A 26,979-nucleotide genomic window follows, 5' to 3' on the forward strand; every position below is an offset into this window, starting at 1 on the left:
CCCAATGAGAAATATCAGAAACAGTTTGAAAGAACACTCATGTTTCAATTTCCTTTTCATGCTAAATTATATTTATATTTTCATATTTCTTATCCAGGCACGTGATGGGCTCAGTCTCTTCAACTTGATTGCCACTTTTGCATTTGGGCTCTCAGATTAGCACTTACTGTAAGATACTAACCAATGTTTTATGGACCTTGGGATGGATCCTCAGCTAGTGTAAATCAATCTGGCCCTTAATTACCAATATAAGCAGCCAAATGTGGTCTTGGTCCCTCTTTACTTTGGCACCCAATTTTCAAATTGGGCTCCCATCGTTCCCTCTGACTTGTAAACAATACAATATTACCTAATGAAATTAGTAATTTTTCTAAAGGTTGGTAAATATAGATTTAATCAATGGGCTGGCATATCAGTGCTTTGGAATTAATATATTTGTAAACTACCATTATGTGAATAATTATGTATGATGCACGTAGAAAATGCAATCCAGGGACCAACTCCTGCTCACTTTGAAAAAAATTCCATTCATTTCAATGAAACTACTTACATGACCAAAGTGAGCAGGATTTGGCCCTGATTGGACAGATTTTAGATCTGCCTGAAGCATTACTTTGATTTATGTTACCACTCAATATATATATGATCCATTTGTAAAAGCCAATAGCAAAGTTCTGATTTCCCACTCACTGGGGATAACATATCATTTTCTGTTCAGAACATCTGGTTACTGGAGTCATGCTGAGTTGAACTTCATAGCTCGCTTTTATCTGTGACTACTTTGATCACAGATTACTTACTGATGTAAAGATACCTGTCTGTCTTTACTGTTACATACTGCCATAATCCGAGATGCTGAACTTCCTGGGGAAATGGCCAGTCTTTGTTTTATTCATTTTTAAAGGAGTAGTACAACAGAACCTGCACTGGGACCTCTAGGTGCTACCACAACATAAAAAAAAAAAAAAACCATCAAAAGCCTTGAATGCAAGTACCAAGGAATGGAAACAGCCTGCTTAATGGCTTTAGTATTTGTTCTGAGTTTTAAATAGGAGCCGAAAGACAAAGAAAGCAGTTCACAGAGCTAGAAACCTTCTATTAATATTATGTCCATCCATTCCTTCCTTACCTGAAATCAGGTCTGCAAGTGTCGTCTTTCAAAGACCTATGCAATGATTAAACAACATCTCTCCTTTTTCCCTCCTAAACCTAATCAGAATTGACTGACTGCTCCAGGACCTATAAATTTTTTTGAATATAGAAGATTTAAATAAAACGTAATTTTAGTGCTTTTTTAATGGAATTGACAAAAAAAGTTAAAATTAGGGCAAAGGGCACTGCGGGGAAAGATGAGCACTAAATCTAGGTCTGAGGAAAAAATGGAACATAGAAGAAGCTGAAGGTACAACCAAAGTCTGGAATTAAATTGAATCATTTTTCAAAGCAGGCTCACTTCCCATGTTCACATTTTGACTCATTATCATGCAATGAATCATTATCATGCAATATTAATATAACACATGGCTTTTTTACTTGTTAGGGGATGCAGTATTATAAACTTTTAATTATGGAAAAAGGAAATTAGTGTTAATGACTTCTTAATGTAAAATCCTTTAGTCAGAGAAGGAACTTGTCATAAATGTTAATCAGTAATTTTTCAAAGCCCATGAGTCATTGAATCAGTAGTAAAATTGCACATAAATCCATCAGCCCCATGTCCAGTGTGTTTGTAGAAGTCTGTGAAAGGGTTCAATCCAGTCCCCACTGATGGCAATGACAAAAATATCACTGACATTTCTGGGAGCAGGATTGGACCTATAGTTTAAGAGGCTGGGAGAAGACATGTTGAAATGAACGGATTACTGAGGGCCCAATTTTCAAACACATGCACAAAAAGTAATCCCACATTTGAGCACTTAATTCTGCACCAGGGTGCATAAAATAGGTACTTTCATGCCCAATTGGAGCACCCAAATGCAGAATTTATTAAGAATTAGTTGTTATTCTGTACTTAACAGAATCAGAGCACTGCACAAACATTAATTATTCCTTCATAGCATTCCTGTGAAGCACAGGAGGTAAGTAAATAATGCTGGGACCAACCTGCAAACTTCAGATCCAAATTTAGACCAAAATTTTTGCATAAAAAATAAGTGTTCAGAGCTGGGCTTCTAAGTCAGAGGCCTCTCTCTGCAAATATTTGCCATTTTACAGATAGGGAAAAAATACAGACAGGATGTGATTCGCACCAAGTAAGTCATTAGCACAGCCAGGAATCCTGGATTCTAGTCCGATGCTCGGTGCACTAGAGTAGAACATGCTAACCCCTACCCCACCACAATTTATTGTATTTAGATAAACCCTTTGAAAATTAGACTTATTCTGTTTGCACTGTTTCTTTGTTATTATAATGTTGTTAACTATACAATATATCTAGAAAATGTCAATCAGAATTCCATTATTTATGTAGTTTCCAATAATTCCAGTAATTACAAAGAAGATTGAAGGGTCTGCATTCCCTTTGGCTGTTTTCTGGCGTCTGTGACCTCTTGCCATTCTTGCAATACTGCATCTTACTAAAGATGAACATTTGGTCATCTTTTAAACAGGGAGATTACAAGCACAGGGTTTGCAGCAAATATTTGGACTTGTTTCTGAGTTCATACACTTCTAATTGTATTAGAAGCAAGACTGTTGTGAAATCTCAGTAGATTTTCCTGGTTGTCAGCACAGGCCAAAGTGACAAATCACAAAATCTGACACTTATGGTCAAATATCCAAAGTCTCAATCCTGATCCTGAACTGGCATGCACAATTTTAAGTATCCAAGGTTTTGCACACCCTAAAACTAAGATCAGCACCTGTGAATCAGATAGGGAGACATTTGATTTGCACATACAAAGAGTAGTCATGCGGCTAAGATTGCTGGCACACAAACTTGGGTGTGAAGTTCAGGAAATAGATTAGCAGGATGCTTTTGAACTTAACTTTTATTAAACCACTTTTGCATCTACCTAATTTTATCATCATCTCTCCTTTAAATCTACATTTAATAAAGTCAGGACTCTTTGGGAGAAGCTATTCATTATTGATCCTATTACTTAACCTTTCTGTGTGACCACTTGCTTGCATGTACTAGCATAAATGTGGTATTTTTACCTGTGAATCACAAATAAAATTTTCATCTTACCTTTCAAGTATAGAAAAGTCGTGGCTACAGCACGACTTGATTATATAAACGTTACCTTATTTCCAGGCGTGACGACAGAGCTGGTGAAAAGGTTGTTAAAAATAGTTCTAAATGAGCCACACTCTTCTGTAAAAAGCAAGACAACAAAAATCAGAGATACAATGGAAAGAAATTGAGGCAATGAAAGTGGAGAGACATTTTAGAAAAGCCTAAAAATAGGGCTTGAGAAACTAAGAATGTTCTGAAGCTGAAATCCTTCATTTAAAGGATGAGCAAAGGGAAGGAAACAAAAAAGCTGGAAAAGTACAGACTGACACCAAGTTATGTAGCAAAGTATTAAATCCATACACATTTCAATAAATGAAGAATTATTTCTTCAAAACTTATATCATGAAAAGTTAAAGGAGAAAGAAGAGAAATGGTAGAGACTAGAATTCCAAGGCCACATATACAGTGAAATCTATAGAAGAGAATCTTGTTAAGAAACCCCTTTATTCAGAAACCAGCCCAAAATCTCTTTTAAAATTCCAACTGCAATTCTGTTTCACACATTAAAAGATCACCTATTTTAACCTAGCAGTTTCTATTGGTTTCCTGAGACAGGTTTCACTTTAATTGCATTACCTTCAAAACCACTTACTTCAGAACTCTTGGTGGCCAAAGAACAAAATAAAATAAAATAAAATAAAACAAAACAATATTATTTGTTCAATTTCAAGAACAACAATGAAAAGTGAATCCAAAGAAGAACCTGTAATACTTATCCATATAATATGTAGTAAGTGTGTGTGTCAATATTTTCATTTCAAAATACTATCCTTTTGCATTGCACCACTTTCTGGGCATAAACTAACACAGTGCGGTATCTTGTAATGTTACTGATGGCCAGATTTTTGCCTTACTGGAACATTTAAATGCAACATTCTACTTTATTTAGGATTTTGTCTTGTATCTTGTGAAGAACATTGTGGGAGAATGCATAAATTCTCATCTGGATCCAAGAATCCAGAAAAATCCATTGTCAGCCCAAGAGTTGTTTCACTGCAGAATGCTGCCAACAAAAATATTTTTGACAGAAATATCTCTCTCTGCCATGTGTGGTGGCTGCTGTTCATTTTAAAGAAATATAAATCCCTTTAGGATGAGGAAAAGTGCTCACTGAAGAGACTCTTTATAATGCCATGCCATTATTTGACCAAAGAACATGGACTGCAACCAGAATAAGAAAATATCTGAAAGACAGAGCCCCCATTGAGAGACTTTGAGACGAAATGACAAATTATTGACCCCCGCCCTACTGTCCACATGTGAAGCTATGGAGCACATTCCTGAAGGAAAATCTAGGGTGTGAACACTAGCACATGTGAAGGGTTTGGGAACACACACACCTTCACTGGGTACATACATGCATGGCCCCACAACCATTCCATAATGGAGAGCGGACAGGGCAAAGGGTGTATATGAGGTCATGGTTATCAATTTTCCTCCAGGGCCATTCCCTCAATGCATAGATCCTTTTGCTGCCTGACCCTTACCCCAAGATCCCTCTCTCTCTCTCTCTCTCTCTCTCACACACACACACACACACACACACACACACACCCAACTGCACTGAGCTCTTTCAGGTCTCCCGTGAACGATATTGATCAGCATCGACAATCATGGAGCATGTTCCAAGAACTGCTGCCTGGTCTATGGAGCATACCCAGATGATGATCAATGGGTGAGCAGTACTGGCAGGAACATCCACGTCTACGGGGAGATTTCACAGAAGCTGGAGGAAGCTGGCATTCACTGGACTCTAGCCCAGTGCCGGGAGCGCATGAAGCTCCTCAGGCTTCTGTATCGGATGATGAAGGAGTCGAACAGCCCTCTAGGAGGGGACCTAGCACATGCCTTTGCTTCAGTAAGCTGGACTAGAAGCTCTCCAGGGCTGCAATAATGAATTGAGTTATGACCCCCTCCTCAACCCCACTGGCCTCATTGTATGGCAGGAGGCTAGTGAAGGGTAGGCAAAGGAAATCCCAGAGGTAGTACCAAGAGACCAAAATGAAGAGACACATGATTCTGTACCTCTATCCAGCAGACCCCATTGAGAAAGCCCCTTCTGAGGACCCTGACCCATGGCAGGAACTGGAATCCAAGGCTGGTAAGTTACAACACACCCCCACAGACCTCAGAAATGTCCCCTCTTGCTCTGATAGTACTGCCTGAAGTTGGTCCCTCACCACACCCCACCCATGCTCCGTCTTGACATAGTCCGTAAGCAAGACATGGCTGGAAATCAATGCTTTTACTGAAATCCCAGGAGCCACTGTAGGAGTAAACCATACAGCAGAAGCTTTAACAGAGTATTAATGAGTAGATCCTGTATCTGTGTGTGTGTGCATGTATTGGCCAGCAATAGTCCTTGGACCATGCCGACTACGGTGGAAATGATTGGCGGGAGAGGAGGAGTGAAGGTTCTGAAAGGAACCAGGTGGGAGAACAACAATTTTATGACATGTATGCTTGCTCAAAGACCCAAAGCCACCCTTCTCCCACACAAGCGTTTCCTCCCCCTTGTGAATGGGAGCCAAGTGGAAGCAGGGAGTGTTTTTGGCTTGGGTGGATGTCTGGGAAGGAAAAGGGAATCATTTGGTTCTCAGAGGAAATTCAGACTAACCCATTCTCCCTGTGACCATTTCATACATTTTGTAGAGTTCTCAGTCCCTGGTGTCTGGCCTCTCCATGCACCAAGCAATTCTACAGAAGCTGAGAGAAGCGGTGATAGGTGAAGCATGCACTTCATCTGTAGCAGAAACACAATGTCATGTCCCTTATCAGTAGAGAGGCGACTGGCTTGTGGTATTAATCCAAAAGTTCAGGGAAGAAAATACCCTTGGGATGCTGCTGTGTTTCCCTGGACACATGGGTCAGACTTTCTGGCAATACAGGGATGATAAGAGGGTGGGCGGGCATTCTTTATAGTTCTCTAGTCCTCTTCCATGGGTACTCCATCTGCTATCTTAGAATAAAGTCAATTTCCTCTTGAATTGGCACCCAATCCTCTAAGCATAATTCAGCAAATGTTTGATGTAGCAGAAATTCAAGCTGGTTCTTCAGATTTAAAACAGGGCAAATGTGCTTGGTCCAACCTTCTTAGCTCACCAAACCCTTCCACTCAGCAATATGTAGGTGAGTCACCGTTATCAGAAACCTCTTTCTGGCATAAGTGGGCAGGTGTCCTCCCATGACTGGAAAGCCACTTTTCTTTTCCACTCCAGTACCTTCAGAACTTCTATGTTCTCCAAGTGATGACCAGCCATTAAAGAACACAAAGGTGACCTGGTAACATTACCCTTGAAGAACTGAATCTCACACCAAGTAGTCCATCTATGCATTGTAAACATCACATTTTGATATACTCAATGCCATTTTTAACCATTACCATTTTTAACCTCAGCTCCTTCCTTGTACTCTGCAGAAGTAGTATGAAGGAAAGAGGCTGTAACAGCTGTGTTCCTTGGATTCTAAAAAGTCTCCATATTGTGGCCTTTGGCAGCACTCTTCCATTACATAGAGGAATTTACCTTCCAAGGAAAAATGAACTATAATACTACCCTTGTTTTTGACTTGGCAGGACATTTCAATGCCAACAGGGAAAGCATTCCGGTGGAAAGGCAGGAGTGGAACCACAGAGAAGGAAGAGACCAAAGGACTCTGGAGTACCTGCTTGTTGGTGTAGACAGAAGGAGTAAGAAGCAGTTGGACTTACTTAGGGGAATGAAAGATCTGGGTCTTAGGCAGGATGAGGTATTCCTGCAAATGGAGAGACAGCACAGGAAATGAGAGTGCCCACAAAGGAACGGGATCATACATTCTTGTAGTCTTTAGTCCAACTTGTGGCAGAACACTTCTCCTCAATGAGACCAGGCACCACCACCTCCTCCTCCAGCAGCTGCCCAGGCTGCTGTTGCAGTTGTGAATCCCAGCTCCACATGCTGGATGCCCAGCACCACTTCCTCTTCAGTCATCTGCAACCCCTCTCAGGGGAACCCGCCCCCCTCCCGGAGCATTCAGAGGTGGGAACTGTGAGCGGGATCCAGTCCCTGTAATCCAGCCTGTGTTTGGCCCCCAAACCTCATGCAGGACATGTCCATGTTTATCCTGACAATAGTCAGTGGCCGTTCCCCCTTGTCAGAGTGAGGGGAGTGGAAGGGCAAGGTGCCACTATAGAGAATAATGTTTTGCCCATTTCTGAGGGAACTTTGCTTTTTGTTGGTCTTGTTCATTTGTTTCTGTTACATACATCAAACATAAAGCTAGAAAAATTTGTATGTAAATAAAAGTTACTGTTCACTTCACTTGTGTGTATACCCTGTTTTTGGAGTATGATCAACACAATACTTCCCAGAGGCTTGGATGGGGTAGCAGGATTCACAGTACATGACTGGTGTGATTTCTGTAGAAGTCTGGTGCCATAGAAATTATGACAAGTCCATCCCTCCCACAACCCCTAGCCCCACCCCCAGCCATGAATTCGTTATTTAAAACAAAACAAACAAACAAACAAAGCTTCCTGGGTTCATGGCAGTGAAGTATGCTGTGCAATAACTGTTGCTGTCCAAAGCACCACAATGAAAAAACAGAGGAGAACTTTACTGAAAAGTGTTTATCTCTTTTTTAATAATTAAGTGAGGATACAGACAAAAGAAACTTAACTAAACATCTGACACTGAGTGGTACTTTAAAGACTCCCCCCACCTCCACTTAACAGTTACCACTGACAACCATGAGGGTACTCACGCTATTGGAGCAACTGTGTACAACATCTGATAACAACTGTGAGCTATGGGGTCAGAAAATAGTGTGAGGAAGGAATGTGTTAAGTGCCTCCTAAAACCTTAGGGAACAATTTTTTAATTACTTTAACAATGCTTAAGTGATCCCCATAAACCAATGTGAAACAGAGCAGTTAATATGCAACAACATTGCTCAAGGATGGCATTAAAACGTGTTAACAGTCTCCACAGCACAAAACCATGGCCAGAGATGTTAACCTTGAGGGTACTCCCCCAGGTTGTCTGCTTTCCATTAGTACATTAACTGCAGGGGGGATCAAAACCCACCAAGGTGTTTCTCAATACTACTGTGTGGCAATGCTTAATTGAGCTTTTCCACAGTATCGCATCCCTCAGCACAGTCCCAAGTAGGGTGACCAGATAGCAAGTGTGAAAAATCAGAAGAGAGGGTGCAAGTAATAGGCGCCTATATAAGAAAAAGGCCTGAATATCAGAACTGTCCCTAAAAAATCAGGACATCTGGTCATCCTAGTCCCAAGTCACCTTCTGGCTCCCTGCCATTCCATGATGTATAAGTACACAGTATAACAAATTTCCCTGGTGAACCAGGAGCTGTGGGCGCATGGGAGGGATCTGGCTCCTGTATAAGCTTGGAAAAACAGATCTTTTCCTACTCACTATGGAAGAAATTCTCCATTAGTCTCACATACATTACGCAAAGCACAGCACACCACAGTAATCCAAACTGTATTGGTCACATTGACATCCACGTTGGTCCGGAGGCATCACCAATGAGCTTTCTGACACCCAAAGGTGCACTCCACCAGCATTCTGTAGCTACTCAATCTGTAGTTTAATTCCCTCTTTCTTGAGGCAGTGATGTTGAAGTAAGGTTTCATGACCCACAGTATGCAGGGTCCCCCAAAATAAATGTCAGCATAGAAACACAACAGATAGCCATGTTGTTTTGGGGAAATGAAGTCCCTTCTTCCCCCTGTGGTACAATTCAGCTTCCTAAGGATCATGAACCTTTCCCACATGTCCAGTATTTGTGCTCATGTGGTCCACTAAGCCTTGCAGAATCAGTGAATAGTAACCTTTGTGGTTCACATATTCAGTGAACCCTTTTGGCAGGCAACATATAAGATGTGTGTTCCATCAATGGTCCACACACAGTTCTGAAATCCAGTATAATTTCAGGGACTTCAGTTATGGCAACCACCTGTGGGTAGATGACAGTATTGATAGTCTTGCAAACCTGCACAACTACTGCCACAACTGTTGATTTCCCAACCCCTGATTGGTTGGCAACTGACCAGTAGCTGTCAGGTGTTACCAGCTTCCAAAGCACAATAGCCACCTGCTTCTGCACAAGGATGGGTTTCCAAAATCAAGTGGTTTGGTGCTATAGTTGGTGCAAGCTGCTCACACAACTCCTCGAAGGTGCACTTTCTCATTCTGATGTTCTGTAGCTACTGGTTGTTATCCCAGGTTCAAATGTCCTTTCACTCTCAACCTCAATCCCCCACAACACACACCTTCTCCACACACATTAAAGTGCACTGTCTGATTCATCTCTCCTGCCCCTTCATGTCTATCATCCCCCCAAGACTATTCTTGTCCAGCACGAGACTAGAAAAGCAAGGGCTTACAGGAAAGTGTTACATGAGCCTCCAAGAGCATCCTGGGCAGTGATTGATCACATTGTGTTTATCCTATACCCAGCCAACACCTAAATCTCCCAGAGTAATGTGGTTGGTTTCTTCTCTCTCCAGGTATAAGGGTTAGAAGAGACATTCTTGCTAATGCATGTTCTGATTATCTCATGGGCCTGGTTGCCTCAGCGTGTGGCCTATGAAATACATTGCCCCCTGCCATTTGTGGTCTCTTTTTTTGAAGTCACACCCTTCCATATTGCATATTATGGATGTCGCCAATCAGACACATTACCCACAGTTCAGTGTGTGTTACCTTTCCCCTTAGTGCCTAGTCCACAGAGGTTTCAAAAAGGTTATAATTCACAACTACAGTACTTAGTCCTTATTCAGCAAATTGCCTTGCAATGCAAGAGTCCTGTATAGATAAAAATAATAAAATAGGTTTCAGAGTAGCAGCCGTGTTAGTCTGTATTCGCAAAAAGAAAAGGAATACTAGTGGCACCTTAGAGACTAACCAATTTATTTGAGCATAAGCTTTCGTGAGCTACAGCTCACTTCATCGGATACATAAAAGTCATCCGATGCATCTGATGAAGTGAGCTGTAGCTCACGAAAGCTTATGCTCAAATAAATTGGTTAGTCTCTAAGGTGCCACAACTACTTCTTTTCTTTTTAATAATAAAGTAATAATTAAAACCATGCAAGACTACTGCCATGATGTGAGCTGGGACAATAAGTTAGTAATGTATCTAATATATGAAGAGAAAAAAACTCTTGAATGCATTCTGTACAAAAACAAGAGCTTTGGGGATTTTGATGTGGAATGCAGAAATCCACTTGTTTATAAGAGACCAGGGTGAACTCTATCATACAGGCTGTTCCTAAAGCAGCAAAACATGAAACTTGATCTGTTTCCCCCTTTGTCTCCCTAGAATCTTCCCCTCTAGCCCTGAAGACCTCATCTGTATGTCTGCTTCTCAAACACAACATAAAACAGAGGATGTTATATTTTCTTGAGACAAAATATACTTACACACAGCTTAACATTAGAGTGAGTGCTCACCCAGAAGATTTAGAGTTTAGGTTACAAAACTAAGCAAATAGCATGTCAGCATTCTGTGGAAATTCACTTTGAAGCAAAAGGCATGTTCATGAATTTTAGCTGTGGTACATTACTAGGATGTGACATCCCTGAAATAATACGCATCTCAGGGCAGCCGCAGAGATGACCCTTGCACTGGAAGTTCATGGGAAAATTGTATAATTTTTGGATTTGGAAACATCTTTGCGAATCTCTCTCAATGCTGTGCAATTGTCTTAATTAGTTCAAAGATTTGGGTTAAAATTTTAAAGTCACTAAATTATTTCAGAGCTTAAGTCCCATTTTCAAAGTGACTAAGGAACCTAAGAGCTTCTCTACACTTAGGGTATATCTACACTACGAAATTAGATTGAATTTATAGAAGTCGGTTTTGTAGAAAGCGTTTTTATACAGTCGATTGTGTGTGTCCCCACACAAATGCTCTAAGTGCATGTAGTCAGTGGAGTGTGTCCACAGCACCTAGGCAACCGTCGACTTCCGGAGCATTGCACTGTGGGTAGCTATCTCACTGTTCCTGCAGTCTCCGCCGCCCATTTCAATTCTGGGTAGAAATCCCAGTGCCTGATGGGGCTAAAACATTGTCGCGGGTGGTTCTGGGTACATATTGTCAGGCCCCCCTTCCCTCCCTCCTTCTGTGAAAGCAAGGGCAGACAATCATTTTGTGCCTTTTTTCTTGAGTTACCTGTGCAGACGCCACACCATGGCAAGCATGGAGCCCGTTCTGGTAACCGTCACCGTATGTCTCCTGGGTGCTGGCAGACGTGGTACTGCATTGCTACACAGCAACAGTTTATTGCCTTTTGGCAGCAGACAGCGCAGTATGACTGGTAGCCGTCGTCAATGTAGTCCAGGGTGCTCTTTTAACCGATCTCGATGAGGTCAGGGGCGCCTGGGCAAACATGGGAGTGACTCAGCCAGGTCATTTCCCTTTTAAGTTTCGTCTCATGGCGATTCAGTCCTACAGGCAGTGCACTGTCTTTCAATCAGCAGCCAGCAGAAGACGATGGCCAGCAGTCACACTGCACCATCTTCTGCCGAGCACCCAGGAGATGACGATGGCTAGCGGTTGTACTGCACAGTCTGCTGCCAGCAAGATGTATAAAGATAGATGAAGTGGATCAAAACAAGAAATAGACCAGATTTGTTTTGTATTCATTTTCTCCTCCCTCCCTCCATGAAATCAACAGCCTGCTAAACCCAGTTTTGAGTTTTATCCTTGAGATTTTGAGTTCTATCCTTGAGGGGGCCATTCTGTTTCTCACAAAGCCATCCCCTTTGTTGATTTTAATTCCCTGTAAGCCAACCATGTAAGCCATGTCATCAGTCACCCCTCCCTCCGTCAGGGTGACTAAAAGCACTTCTCTCAAAGCACTGGCCCTGGCAATGTGGGCATCATGGTGCTAATGGGGCAGGTTCATGTGGTGGAATGCCGATTCTGGGCTCAGGAAACAAGCACAGAGTGGTGGGACCGCACAGTGTTGCAGGTCTGGGACGATTCCCAGTGGCTGCGAAACTTTCGCATGCATAAGGGCACTTTCATGGAACTTTTTGACTTGCTTTCCCCTGCCCTGAGGCGCAAGAATACCAAGATGAGAGCAGCCCTCACAGTTGAGAAGCGAGTGGCAATAGCCCTATGGAAGCTTGCAATGCCAGACAGCTACCGGTCAGTCAGGAATCAATTTGGAGTGGGCAAATCTACTGTGGGGGCTGCTGTGATGCAAGTAGCCAACGCAATCACTGAGCTGCTGCTATCAAGGGTAGTGACCCTGGGAAATGTGCAGGTCATAGTGTATGGCTTTGCTGCAATGGGATTCCCTAACTGTGGTGGGGCCATAGACGGAATCCATATCCCCATCTTGGCACTGGAGCATCAAGCCAGCAAGTACATAAACCACAAGGGGTACTTTTCAATAGTGCTGCAAGCTCTGGTGGATCACAAGGGACGTTTCACCGACATCAACGTGGGATGGCCGCGAAAGGTACATGACGCTTGCATCTTCAGGAACTCTGGTCTGTTTCAAGAGCTGCAGGAAGGGACTTTATTCCCAGACCAGAAAATAACCATTGGGGATGTTGAAATGCCTATAGTTATCCTTGGGGACCCAGCCTACCCCTTAATGCCATGGCTCATGAAGCCATACACAGGCAGCCTGGACAGTAGTCAGGAGCTGTTCAACTACAGACTGAGCAAGTGCAGAATGGTGGTAGAATGTGCATTTGGATGTTGAAAAGCACGCTGGTGCAGTTTACTGACTCGGTTAGACCTCAGCGAAACCAATATTCCCACTGTTATTATAACATCAGCCACACTATCAGAGGCTCGTTCACCTGCACATCCACCAATGTGATATATGCCATCATGTGCCAGCAATGCCCCTCTGCCATGTACATTGGTCAAACTGGACAGTCTCTACATAAAAGAATAAATGGACACAAATCAGATGTCAAGAATTCTAACATTGATAAACCAGTCGGAGAACACTTCAATCTCTCTGGTCACGCAATCACAGACATGAAGGTCGCTATCTTAAAACAAAAAAACTTCAAATCCAGACTCCAGCGAGAAACTGCTGAATTGGAATTCATTTGCAAATTGGATACTATTAATTTAGGCTTAAATAGAGACTGGGAGTGGCTAAGTCATTATGCAAGGTAGCCTGTTTCCTCTTGTTTTTTCCTACCCCCCCCCCCCCAGATGTTCTGGTTTAACTTGGATTTAAACTTGGAGAGTGGTCAGTTTAGATGAGCTATTACCAGCAGGAGAGTGAGTTTGTGTGTGTGGGGGGGGGGGATGTGAGAAAAACTGGATCTATGCAGGAAATAGCCCGACTTGATTATGTAAAGAGTTGTCACTTTGGATGGGCTAGCACCAGCAGGAGAGTGAATTTGTGTGGGGGGGTGGAGGGTGAGAAAACCTGGATTTGTGCTGGAAATGGCCCACCTGTTGATCACTTTAGATAAGCTATTACCAGCAGGACAGTGGGGTGGGAGGAGGTATTGTTTCATATTCTCTGTGTGTATATAAAGTCTGCTGCAGTTTCCACGGTAAACATCTGATGAAGTGAGCTGTAGCTCACGAAAGCTCATGCTCAAATAAATTGGTTAGTCTCTAAGGTGCCACAAGTACTCCTTTTCTTTTTGCGAATACAGACTAACACGGCTGTTCCTCTGAAACCTGTGCGCTCCACAGTATCTGTGAGAGTAAGAGGGAGACATTTATGCAGGGTGAGAGGTTGAGGCTAATTGCCTAGCTGCTGGTTACGCACAGCCAGACACCAGGGCGGTTAGAAGAGCGCAGGAGGATGCGGTGTGCATCAGAGAAGCTTTGAAAACCAGATTCATGACTGGCCAGGCTACGGTGTAAAAGTTCTGTTTGTTTCTTCTTGATGAATCCCCACACCCCTTGGTTCACTCTACTTCCCTGTAAGCTAACCACCGTCCCCTCCTCCCTTCGATCACCACTTGGAGAGGCAATAAAGTCATTGTTGCTTCACATTCATGCAGTCTTTATTAATTCATCACACAAAGAGGGGGATAACTACCAAGGTAGCCCAGGAGGGGTGGTGGAGGAGGGAAGGACAAGGCCACACAGCACTTTAAAACTTTAAAACTTATTGAAGGCCAGCCTTCTGTTTCTTGGGCAATCCTCTGGGGTGGAGTGGCTGGGTGGCCGGAGGCCCCCCCACTGCATTCTTGGGCATCTGGGTGAGGAGGCTATGGAACTTGGGGAGGAGGGCGGTTGGTTATAGAGGGGCTGCAGTGGCAGTCTGTGCTCCTGCTGCCATTCCTGCAGCTCAACCATACGCTGGAGCATATTAGTTTGATCCTCCAGCAGCCTGAGCATTGAATCCTGCCTCCTCTCATCACGCTGCTGCCACCTTTCAGCTTCAGCCCTCTCTTCAGCCCGCCACTTACTCTCTTCAGCCCACCATCTCTCCTTCCGGTCATTTTGTGCTTTCCTGCACTCTGACATTGTCTGCCTCCATGCATTCGTCTGTGCTCTGTCAGTGTGAGAGGACAGCTTGAGCATTTTTTTCACCTTCTAATCTTCTCTAGCCTCTGGGAAGGAGAAGATCCTGTGATCCTTGAAACACATGCAGCTGGTGGAGAAAAAAAAAGGAACAGTGGTATTTAAAAAGACACACTTTATAGAACACTGGGTACACTCTTTCACGGGAAACCTTGCTGTTAACATTACGTACATAGCACATGTGCTTTCATTCCAAGGTCCCATTTTGCCTCCCCGCAGCACCTCTGAATGTCCCCTTAAGAAAAGCACCCTATTTCAACCAGGTGACCATGAATGATATCACTCTCCTGAGGATAACACAGAGAGATAAAGAACAGATGTTGTTTGAACGCCAGCAAGCATACACTGCAATGCTTTGTTCTACAATGATTCCCGAGTACGTGCTACTGGCCTGGTGTGGTAAAGTGTCCTACCATGGTGGACGGAATAAGGCTGCCCTCCCCAGAAACCTTTTGCAAAGGCTTTGGGAGTACATCCAGGAGAGCCGCAAATGTCAGGGCAAATTAATCATTAAACATGCTTGCTTTTAAACCATGTATAGTATTTTAAAAGGTACACTCGCCAGAGGTCCCTTCTCCGCCTGGCAGGTCCGGGAGGCAGCCTTGGGTGGGTTCGGGAGGTACTGGCTCCAGGTCCAGGGTGAGAAACAGTTCCTGGCTGTCGGGAAAACCGGTTTCTCCACTTGCTTGCTGTGAGCTATCTACAACCTCATCATCTTCCTCGTCCCCAAAACCTGCTTCCGTATTGCCTCCATCTCCATTGAAGGAGTCAGACAACACGGCTGGGGTAGTGGTGGCTGAACCCCCTAAAATGCCATGCAGCTCATCATAGAAGCGGCATGTTTTGGGCTCTGACCCGGAGCGGCCGTTCGCCTCTCTGGTTTTCCGGTAGGCTTGCCTCAGCTCCTTAAGTTTCACACGGCACTGCTTCAGGTCCCTGTTATGGCCTCTGTCCTTCATGCCCTGGGAGATTTTCAGAAAGGTTTTGGCATTTCGAAACTGGAATGTAGTTCTGATAGCACAGATTCCTCTCCCCATACAGCGATCAGATCCCATACCTCCCGTTCAGTCCATTCTGGAGCTCTTTTGCAATTCTGGGACTCCATCATGGTCACCTCTGCTGATGAGCTCTGCATGGTCACCTGCAGCTTGCCATGCTGGCCAAACAGGAAATTGAAATTAAAAAGTTCGCGGGCCTTTTCCTGTCTACCTGGCCAGTGCATCTGAGTTGCGAGTGCTGTCCAGAACGGTCACAATGGAGCACTCTGGGATAGCTCCCGGAGGCCAATACCATCAAATTGTGTCCACAGTACCCCAAATTCGACCCAGCAAGGCTGATTTAAGCGCTAATCCCCTTGTCGGGGGTGGAGTAAGGAAATCGATTTTAAGAGCCCTTTAAGTCGAAAAAAAGGGCTTTGTCATGTGGACGGGTGCAGGGTTAAACCGATTTAATGCTGCTAAATTCAACCTCAACTCCTAGTGTAGACAAAGGCTTAGAAGTTTTGCTGCTTTAACTGTGCTGGCATAGCAAAAGCAGCAAAAGCTCCCTTGTGTAGATCCAGTTTTACCAGTATAAACATGCATCCTAAGTCACTCAGGCACTTTAAAAATTGTTACCCATTGATATTGGTTGAATTATTTCTATTACAACATTCAAAAATACGTAAACTACTAATGCATTTGAATTTTAGGCATTGCATACAGGATGCAATCTATTTTGAAAAAAGGATATTAACATTTCTGTATATACTTCTGAGCAGAGTCCAAGATATTCCCATGTTGTATAAAATCAGCTCCCCTTACTCCCTCCTCTTAAAACAAGACCCCAACAGTTTTATGTAGGGGGTCTTCTCCTCCCTTGCTGTACTTGTGTATTACTTGGTTGCAATAAGATGACAATTCTGCAAAGAAAATAGATTGTATTGCATGTGTTAGGAAAATCCAACATTTTCTTTAAATGGGGCGAGGGCTGAATCATTCTGTGTGTCCTATATAAAAAATGGAAATGAAAAAAAGCCATTTTAATTTTTTATTGAATTTATTTATCTAACTCAAACTATAAACCAAAAAAGGACTAGGTAAAATTCAGAATAAGAAATTTCTTTCTTTCACAAGTCCATTCAACAGTGAGTACACTATATACAAAGATAAAAATAATCTGGCAAATCCTAAACTTGCCAACTTTAAAATGAAACCATATATGTTCTTTTTCAATTTTTTTTTAAAAAGCATATTTCTCAGGGCCAAAATAATGAAAAAGTAAATCAGCCTGAGAGGGTAAGTTACTTAGTGACTCCTTTTGGAGTGAGCATTGGGATACTGAAAGGTGACTTCTTCCATTAAAAGCTATTGATAGCCTCAAAATGTAAGAAATAGTTCTTTCCCCTCTCCCCGTTACCTTTCTTATGCCCTGAATTAATTAATACAGGAATAATTACTAATAATTTAATGAAAGAGACAGTATTCCACTACCTTATTTAGCCTGTTTTGATATGCTGGAAATTTCTTCAGATTAGTTTGGTAAATGTAATCGAATCAGTAGTGATAAAAAGTAAGAGAATGTAAAGTCCACGTCAAAATGTGAACTCCGGTGTAAGGACAGTGAAGATGGAATTAGTGAAGGGAATGTGGATTGGCTGTGGGAAGCCTAGATTAATTTGCTGATTAGGCATTGCTGTTAATGTAACACTCAGAAGAATCATAGAATATCAGGGTTGGAAGGGACCTCAGGAGGTCATCTAGTCCAACCCCCAGCTCAAAGCAGGACCCAAGACCCAATTTTTGCCCCAGATCCCTAAATGGCCCCCTCAAGGATGGAACTCACAACCCTGTGTTTAGCAAGCCAATGCTCAAACCACTGAGCTATCCCTCCCCCCGAAGCTAGTATTTTGCTGAAATAAGATATTACTTAATAACTCAGGGCTACTTCCTGCCCTCTGATGCACAGTGTGCAGGCAGATTCTTACCCCAGGCAGCAGGGTAGTATCCCTCCTGGTCTCAAGAACACATTAGGAAATATGTTTAATAATATACTTCCCCAAACACCAAGGCCCTCCAAGGTCTAAGTGAAAGGGCGTGCCCAGCTCTCTATCTTGAGAAAATATATATATATGTATAACAAGAATAATACTCACAGATCTTATAAGCTATGTATATGGCAAGTAAGTAGGTTAGTGTTAGTTTAAGTTGATGTTTATGAAGTGCTACATAATGCTAAAAATTCACCAGAATGCACACCAAACCCTCTAGTAGCAGGGGGCCTCGCAATCCACAGATCTCCATTTTAGCTACAAAATTGGGCCTTCCAGTACTTGCATAGAGACCCCAGTATAAGTAGCTGGGATCTACTTTGCAAGAGTGGAAGATGGAAGGTCATAACCTAGAGATCTCACACATACACACTTTATACGTCAAATAAATCAGTTAAGTCTGTCCCTCCCACTCCAAAAAATGTCACTAACTCTCTTCAGAAACACCAGGCTGGCTTTGTGTATAGTGATGCACAATCACAGTGAATGGTAGACAGTTGTACCAGATCTGTGTTTGTGTGGAGGGACATGAAAATCTGTTTTGCTGGCCCATTCAAGAATGCTAGGATAGGCTCTGACCTAGTACACCTATGCAAGATAGGATTGTGTATGCACATCGTGTTCTTCAGCACTCCAGTTCCCATACTTGTGCTGATGCTCCAGTGTCCCATGGGGTCATAATTAGTTGGCTTGGTGGTATTATCAGGACCTAACCTCCCTATGCATGTCAGGGTTGGCAGGAGGTGCTGGGGTAGTGGGGGCCACTCTAGTCAACCAATACCATTCTGCTCTCCCCCACCCCCAACCTTATCATCACTGAGCTGAGTTTTCCCCTTGCTTTGTATAAAACAACATACGGGAAACATGTAATGATACATTTTTTTGTCCTGCTCCTTGTTGGGCTCACAGACATGGGAGCTATGAAATGGGGAGATGGAACCCAGTTAGCCCTGTATATTTAACTTGAATATTTAAATAGCAAATCTTTATTTAATCGTTAAAAAAATCCCATATCTATAGTGCTGAATCTCTCTCTCTCTCTCTCTCTCTCTTTTATCTTAAGTTTTTTGAGAATGTTTTGGATCAAATAAAAAACATACAAAAACAAACAGACTTGATATGCCAACAACAGGTCAAAGGAACAATACAAATTTCCTGAATGGAGAGGTAGCAAAACATAGCCACCTGGTGTCACAGAGTTCATCCTGGAATCTAATCAAAGGAAGACAAAGTGCCACAAGAACAGTCTATCTGAAACCAAGGGGTATTCTGAAATCTCATGAGATTTCCAGTGTGATACCACACCAACAGAGCATGTGAATTTTGTTGCCTAGCAGATGTCCACCTCTGAATCTGTTGCAGCTTGTTCATAATTTTTCAGTGTTCAGCTAGTTGAACACTGTCAATATTGTTTTTAAAATGATAGCAAACCTTGGCACCCAATGGGTTGAGCCAAACACAGAAAAAGAGTTTCTGGACACTGCAAAATAAACACAGACAATTCAGTAATTCTACTGGCTAGAGATGGACCTGACCCAAAACTAGAAATTCCCATGGATCTATGGAGTGCAGAGAACCTGAAGCTGGATCTGGATCCAAACTGTATTACTTTTGAATATATATTATAATAGGATGTACCTCCTGAGTTTTAACTCCCCTGACCTGTATAGAAAAGGAAGCTGAAATCTTGCTCAGATCTGAATATTGCAGCTGTTTCCTATCTCTTTGAAACCTGTTGCATTCTCTCTGATGATGCAACTCGTTGATGTTAAGCAAGATGTATAACAGGATGCAGACCAATAGGGAAACAAACAGTTCATTATAGTGCTTCTGCATTTTTCCTTTTGTTATCCAGTCTTGCTGTATGACCAAAGATATGCTAAATATATGAGAAATCCCTCTCTTCCACAAGGGATTCCATCAGTGTAAAAAAATCAATAATAGAAGAATAAGGGATAGTGGATGCCTGTTATTGTGTGGATTACTTTAACATGTGTTTTAACTTCTCCATTTCTCCAAATTCAGAATTCATTATTAGATCTATTGCCCCTTTTTCTTAGACCCATGCTGATACCAATGTTGTTCCTTTTCCCAGCAGTAGCAGATGTCCTGAGCCTTGCAAACTGAAGTATCTTTGGAGGGGGAAAAAAAAATCAGTGACACAGAATCTGGGTATATTCTAAGTGTAACTTGTTTTACTTGTATATACACATCCATCCTGGAACAGAGGTAGCCAAGCAGCATGCAGGCAACCTCTTCTTTCAGGAATCTCTGCCCAACACCAATATACAATTCTCAGGGAGCAACTCTACCTTAAGAATTGATTCTAACTAGAGACAAAGGCAGAGAGCCAACTCTTTCCTACCACTCACACAGCTCCTTCTCCACGGACCCCTGTCTCTATGTACAACCTTGCAAAAACTAACAAAGCATGCCTCTCCAAGACAGAACACTTGCTCCCATACTGAGAAAGAAAAAATTGGAAGACCAGTGCCAGCTGCTGCCTGCCTGTCACAACAGTACAATGGCAAAGTTATCAAGTGATTCAAAAAGCTTTCTGTATCCCTCTGTCAGGGTAACTGACACTAAGAGGAAATATCAAATATTTAAAAATTGTGCAATGCAAGCTGACCTCTGCATCTGTGTGAAGCCCTACAGAAGCCAACTTGAACGATCAGGGCCCTAGATCCTTTATATTGAAAGATTACAAAATCCTAATTTACTGTAGATCACTTTTACTTTTGCATTTTGCTCACCTACCATGATGTTGCAAGGTTTGAGTTTCCAACACTGCAGGGAAAATTTGAAATTTAAAAATCTGTTTAATTTTTTTAAAATGTATTGAAAATGTTTCCTTTTCTTAGATTTTGTAAATGGATCAGGCCCTAAACCATCTGAATGTTTCAAAGATATGCACCAAAGGTGAAATTTTGTCCCCCACCGAAATTGATGACAAAATTCCAGTTGGTTCCAATGAGCAGAGGATTTCACCAAAAGTTACTATGGGTTACTTACCATGGTAGTGTCCATTGCCTCCTATGAATTAGATGTTTCCAGAACTCTAAGCAGATTCAGACTAAGTGCTGTGCCTTCTCCCATCCCACTTGTCTCTTGAGTAGATCTTGTCAAAGGGAAAAAAGAAAGATAGAAAGAAATGAAATGATTTTTTTTCAGTTGGAAGAAGGGACAATTTTTGAAACAAACTGTCCCTCTTTTAGCCAGCTTTATTCTTGAGTGTTCCCTATAGGTTACAATGTGGGGCTCAAACTAGAGCCCATTATAGTCAATAAGAGTCCTTTCAGCAATTTCATTGAGCTTTGGATCAAAACCATCTAAGGTTCTCTTTGCAACAATACCAGTCATTATCACCTGTTTCTATGATATATTATATTAAAGTGCTACATTTATAGATCTGTAAATCAAAGAAGGCAGAATTAACTGCTAGACTCACGTCTAACTACGATTACCTTCCTGAGAGGTAATCCAAATAACTTTGGTTTATTTACAGGAAGTCAGGGACATTTTCTTTCTTTTCAAATCTCCTTTTGTTTTTGTTTCGTTTTGTTTTAATCAAAAGTGCATAATTAAAGCATATTTGAAAAAACGTGGGCTTTTATTCAATATTGCACTTTCAATTGGCTGGGTTGCAAAAGCACACTGATTTCACCATATGTTGTTGATTCTGTCTAGTCTCTCAGCAACAGACACCAGCAATTGCACTAGCTGCTGACTGCACAAGTAATAACCACCTTGACAGCAGCTGAACCTCTGTCAGAGTGGTGTAGTAAAGAGAATTAGCAATTCCTTTACATAACTTCAGTAGAAATCTCCTCTCTGGAGAATCTCACATCTGTGCCACGGTATATTTGGACAGAAAAATAAACATCCAGTAAGAACAGATCTTTTCAATAATGTATTGGCAAACAGGCCTAAAAGAATGGTCTTTGTAGCAAATGGAACTGAATTAAATTAATGCCACAGTGGTATTAAATATCTATCAACTCATTTATAGATAGGAAAAAAATAAATCGCAGGGTTCCAAACAAAGCTGTTAGATCTTTGCCACACAAATAAGCAGTTGCCTGAAAGTTGTAAGTCTGTCTTCATCCTCTTTAAAACTTCTCTAACTCCAATCCAGTTCACTTCATTCAGTTTGGCTGCCACCTGTTAAGCAAAATAACAAAAGACCCAGTTTCTGATTCAGCCTTGCCCTCTGCTTCTGGTTCCTGACCCTGGATGAACAAATGGCTCTGATTCCTGACTCCCGTCTCAGGCTCTAGCCATTAGGCCAGCCACCCATGCCCCAGATAGTGAAGCCATGGTGGGGTGGTGGAACCACAGCAATCTCCGTGCCATGGTGTGCCTCGCTCCCTGGATTTCCTTAATGCAGCCACAACTATGGCCCCTTTTTATAACTTCATAAATGTTTTTATTAAACATTCTATAGGTTAAAAAGAAGGCCACCTCCAAAATCTTTTACTGGACAAAAAGTACTTAAAATCATGCTTCAGATGCTGGTTTTAAACACATGGGTCTCTGCAAGTGAACATGGGACAAAAGCATCACAGGAAATAGAGAAGACAATGTATCAGTTAAAAATAAGCTATCCATCTACCATCTTACCATTTTTTCTGGGATGAGGACAGCTTAGCGCCATCACCATTTCACTGTATAGCTCAGGCCTTTGATAACTTTTGCTCTGACATTATGTTTTAAAATGTGAATGCTCATCTGCTCCACCACCTGAAGATAACAAAGATGAAAAGTGAGTACTGGAATTTACAAGGGATAAAAAAGCCATCATCACACCTCTTAAAAATTATATTTTCACCTGTTCGTCTAGTCTTAGCTCTAGTCTCAACCTTCCAGGCCTAAATATATGAAAAAAAACAAGAATAAGAAGTGCACCAAAACAGCAGAAGATGAAACTTGAAAGGGATTTGGAATTAATTGTGATAAAGTACCATATCCTATTTTACAGGATTTATCCTTCATGAAGTCAATAGCACAATACGAAACAGTGAGATAAGGGGTTTTAATGGAATGGATATAAATTTAGGTTTAAATGAGTGACATTCCTAGTTAGGTATAGTTGAGAGGTATACAGGGCCTAATCCTGGATCAATGAAGACAACAAGAGCAGGATCCAGCCTGTAGTACAGACTTACAGGCAGCTAGCAGTGAACCTTCAACTAAGTACGTGTGTGTGTCATTCGAAGAGATTCACTATTAGTATCTTTCTCTTTTCTGGCTGTTTTTTAAGCACAAACTCCTCCCTCCTCTTCTGATATACTCAGCACCTAAGCATCAAAAAAACGTACTTTGGCATGCAATGCATCACATATGTACTTTGTAGATAGGTTAGCTCCTGGAAGAGATATTTTTCACTCTGTTCATGAATGCAGTTCATTCTGCATCAAATTCCCACACAAAAGTTAACTTTATTAAACTGGGGTCAAAGTTGGTGCCATACAACCGGGCCTTCTGCTCAACATTCCCTTCAAACTCCCAAAATTAAAAACCAAAACAAAACAAGACCAGAAATGTTCAGTTAAGATCCCAGCATATCTTTCAACAGAACGTCATCACTACACCCCAAAACAAGCCAGAAACTTGAGAAACCAGGAAATACAGTCAAGATAATGGGATAATAAAGAAGAAGAGATTATGAGGGAACCACTGAATTGTACAAATTGGAGTCCTGTTATATTGGACATAGATACAATGGTAATAGTTGTATGGATAGATAATGTACTTTGATATTCTACATTCATTGTGGCATCCTTAAAGATGGAGAGCTAATGTTGCCTGGATTCAAAAGCAGAGCTGGGCAAATAACTGATTTTTTAGTTCACTTATAGTTTGGGGGAAGGATTTTGTTCAGGTCAATCAATCAAAAAATTACAAAAAATTCAGGAAATTTAAAAAAGACTATTTTGGATTGAATAAAAGGCCATTTTTTCAAGCCCAAACGGATTTCTCCACATGGTGGCTGAAGTGTGGGAGAGCTGGGTTCAATTTCCCCTTCTGCCTTATGAGCAGCAGGAATTTGAACTTGGTCCCCCCACACTGCAGGAGAGTGGCCTAACCACTGGGCTATGCGACATTCTGGGGCAGGTCTCAGTCTCTCCTGTAGATGCTGTTCCACTTTATATAAATAATTAAATAGTTCTTGGAGCAGGGACTTAAACTTGGCTTTCTTGCTTCTGAGGGGACTGCTCTAACTACCAGGCCAGAGAGAGAGTCTCAGGGCTTGTCTATCCGTAAAATGCTGTAGCAGAGCAGCTGTACCAATGCATCTGCACCACTGTAGTGCTTCAGGTGCTACCCATGCCAACAGTAGGGCTTCTCCCATTGGCATAGGTACCCCACCTCCCCGAGTGGTGGTAGCTATGTCAACAGACGCCCTCTGATGAATATTGTGCTGTCTATGCTGGGAGTTAGGTCAGTATAACTGTGTCCTCACAGATATAAGTTGCTAGTGTAGACCAGCCTAATTCTCTTTCCCTGGCCCAATCATTCATTGTGGCAATTCAGTCATTCACACCATACTTTTTTATTGCTTCTCTTATTGTATAGAGCAGGGGTGGGCAAACTACGGCCCGCGGGCCACAGCCGGCCCATCAGACCGTTTAATCTGGCCCTCAACTCCCACCAGAGAACGAGGTTCAGGGTTTGCCCTGCTCCATGCGGCTCCCAGGAAAGAGCCGACATGACCGCCCGCCAGCTTCTATATAGTATGCGGAGGTGGCTCCAGGTGGCTCTGCATGCTGCCCCTTCCGCAGGTGCCACCCCTGAAGCTCCCATTGGCCGTGGTTCCCGGCCAATGGGAGCTGCAGGGGTGGTGCCTGCAGATGGGGTGGCGCGCAGAGCCGCCTGGTCATGTCTCGGAGCCAGAGGCGGGACATGCTTCTGGAAGCTGCTTGTGGTAAGTGCCACCCAGAGCCTGCACCCCTGAGTCCTCTCCCCTCTCCCCCTGCGCCCCAATCCTCTGCCCCATCCCTGATCCCCCTACCACCCTCCAAACCCCTCAGTCCCAGCACAGAGCACCTTCCTACACAGCAAACCCCTCAGCCCCAGCCCAGAACACTCATCCCCCCTGCACTGCAACCCAGAGCCCCATCCCACACCCTGAACTCCTCATTTCTGGCCCCAATTGGAGCCCTCACCCCCTCCCACACCTCTACCCCCAATTTCGTGAGCATTCATGGCCTGCCATACAATTTCCATACCCTGATGTGGCCCTCAGGCCAAAAAGTTTGCCCACTCTGGTATAGGGTATGTACTAAAGTTTAAAGATAATCTCTACATAATTAGAACCAATATCTACAAAATGATACATAATGGCATTAGCAACTCTTGATTATAGCAAAGTATGTGCAAGTGTGAAAGATCTTTTGCTTCCTTTTCTTTTTTATGTTGCATGCTTTATAAATTTGTATGCTTTTCCAGCTAAATATTCAAGGCTTTACATTTTGTGCTAATGTATGTATGCATATTAATTCCACTGCAATAAGCACTAGTCACTACAAAATGCCACATAAATCTGAATTCTTAATATATTTCTATAGTAGGTTAGCGCATTCCATAATTTGATATATTTTTCTTTAATGCCTATTTTCATATTCATAGTCTTGAACTAAAACACATGCATATAGATTGCATAATTTCCACATCCTAAGCAATTAATCTTTATTGAAAATAATTATTTTAGGTGTCAATTCATCATTTATAACTGAATATATTGAATCTTCTCCTTGCATTAACAGTGCATGTACAGTAAATTTATTAAGATGGAATCTGCTTCTCTCTCTCTAGCCAACTAGTAAAAAAAAGTTAAGTGGAAATCTATGTTACTCTTCTCTCTTTCTTTGAAGTCTTTCTGAATGAAGGCCCCAAGCATAAAATTTTCAAAAGTGGCTAAGTGACTTCAGAGCCTAAGTTCCATTTTTAAATGAGATTTGGGCACTTAACTACCTAAATCTCATTGAAAGTCATTGGTATTTAGGCTCTTATGGGCCAGATTTGCAAAGGTATTTAGTAGACTAGAGAAAGGTAATTCTGCTTTACACTGGATTTTGATTTTTCGAAATTTGGTTTCATTCCAATTAGGAATGAAAACTAAAAATTTAGGAATTCTCAACAAAAGGGAATGGAGTCCTGGTTCTTGGGAAGGACACATGGCTGTCTGCATCATAGCCATGGAAGTTCCATGTTCCCTGGCTGCGTGGCACTTGACACTTCTGGTTGCTCCAAAGCCACAGACCCTGGAAGTCCATCAGAATGTTGGACTGGCTCCATGAAACTTTTCAATTTTGCTGAGTTGGCAAATTCTGACCAAATAATGTTTCTCTCATATTTAGCTGCCTAGCTCCCATTTATTTCCCAGGAGTTAGGCATCTATCCTGTTTAGACACTTCTGAAAATCCCACCTGGCACCTGTCTGCATCTTTAGGTTCCTAAATACCTTTGGAAATCTGGCCCTAAGAGCTTTAAGTCTCTTTCAAAAATGGGACTTGGGTGCTTTTGAAAGTTCTAGCCCAAATGCATAAATTGGCATTTACCCAGAATACAAATGTTTCTTTTAAAAATAAATAGGTAAGATGAAAGTTATGCAAGCTAATACCTGTTTTTCTTGTATTTAACTGTAAAAACATTAATGATGTTCACTGTTAATTTATTTCCTAAGCACCCACCCCCACACATATCAATCAGTATACACTTAAATTAAGTGTACATTGATTGATCTGAGTGGGTATGTGTTTAGGAAACAAATCTTTTTATATATGCAAAATAATACCAATATCCATATAAAGGACACTACCTCATCTGCATACTGAAATATGTCTGTCACTGGAGATATTTCAGCAGGAGTACCAATTGTTCTAGTTTCCTCGATGTTTATTTATCATACATTCATTTAATGAAAGACAAATTGGTGCTGGAGATAGTACTCTGAGGCCTCAATACTGCAATCAGATCTACATACATATGCCCTTACCCCAGCATGAAACACCACTGACTTCAGGAGGAAATTTTTGTCTGTGCAGCCTTCTAACTTGTGTCGAACAGCTGCTCTTGTTATGTGAAGATGTGCAATGTGGCTAGAAAAAACAAAGATCAAAGTCCATCTTGAACTGTAAAGCTCAGGACTGCTGAAGCCTACATCAGGCTCAATATTAGAGTT

At 42.0% G+C, this 26,979-nt stretch overlaps 1 long non-coding RNA gene across 1 annotated transcript; it reads right to left on the bottom strand.

Moving 5' to 3' along the window:
* Positions 1 to 14,409: 14,409 nt before the first annotated feature.
* LOC142070796 (uncharacterized) lies at positions 14,410 to 22,524 on the bottom strand. Its single transcript, XR_012666727.1, has 3 exons — positions 22,416 to 22,524; positions 20,808 to 20,913; positions 14,410 to 14,834 (listed from the first exon to the last, which is right to left on the bottom strand). It is a non-coding gene; the product is annotated as an uncharacterized LOC142070796 (long non-coding RNA).
* Positions 22,525 to 26,979: the final 4,455 nt, after the last annotated feature.

Source organism: Caretta caretta, chromosome 2, assembly GCF_965140235.1.
Source record: "Caretta caretta isolate rCarCar2 chromosome 2, rCarCar1.hap1, whole genome shotgun sequence".
Classification (NCBI taxonomy): domain Eukaryota; kingdom Metazoa; phylum Chordata; order Testudines; family Cheloniidae; genus Caretta; species Caretta caretta.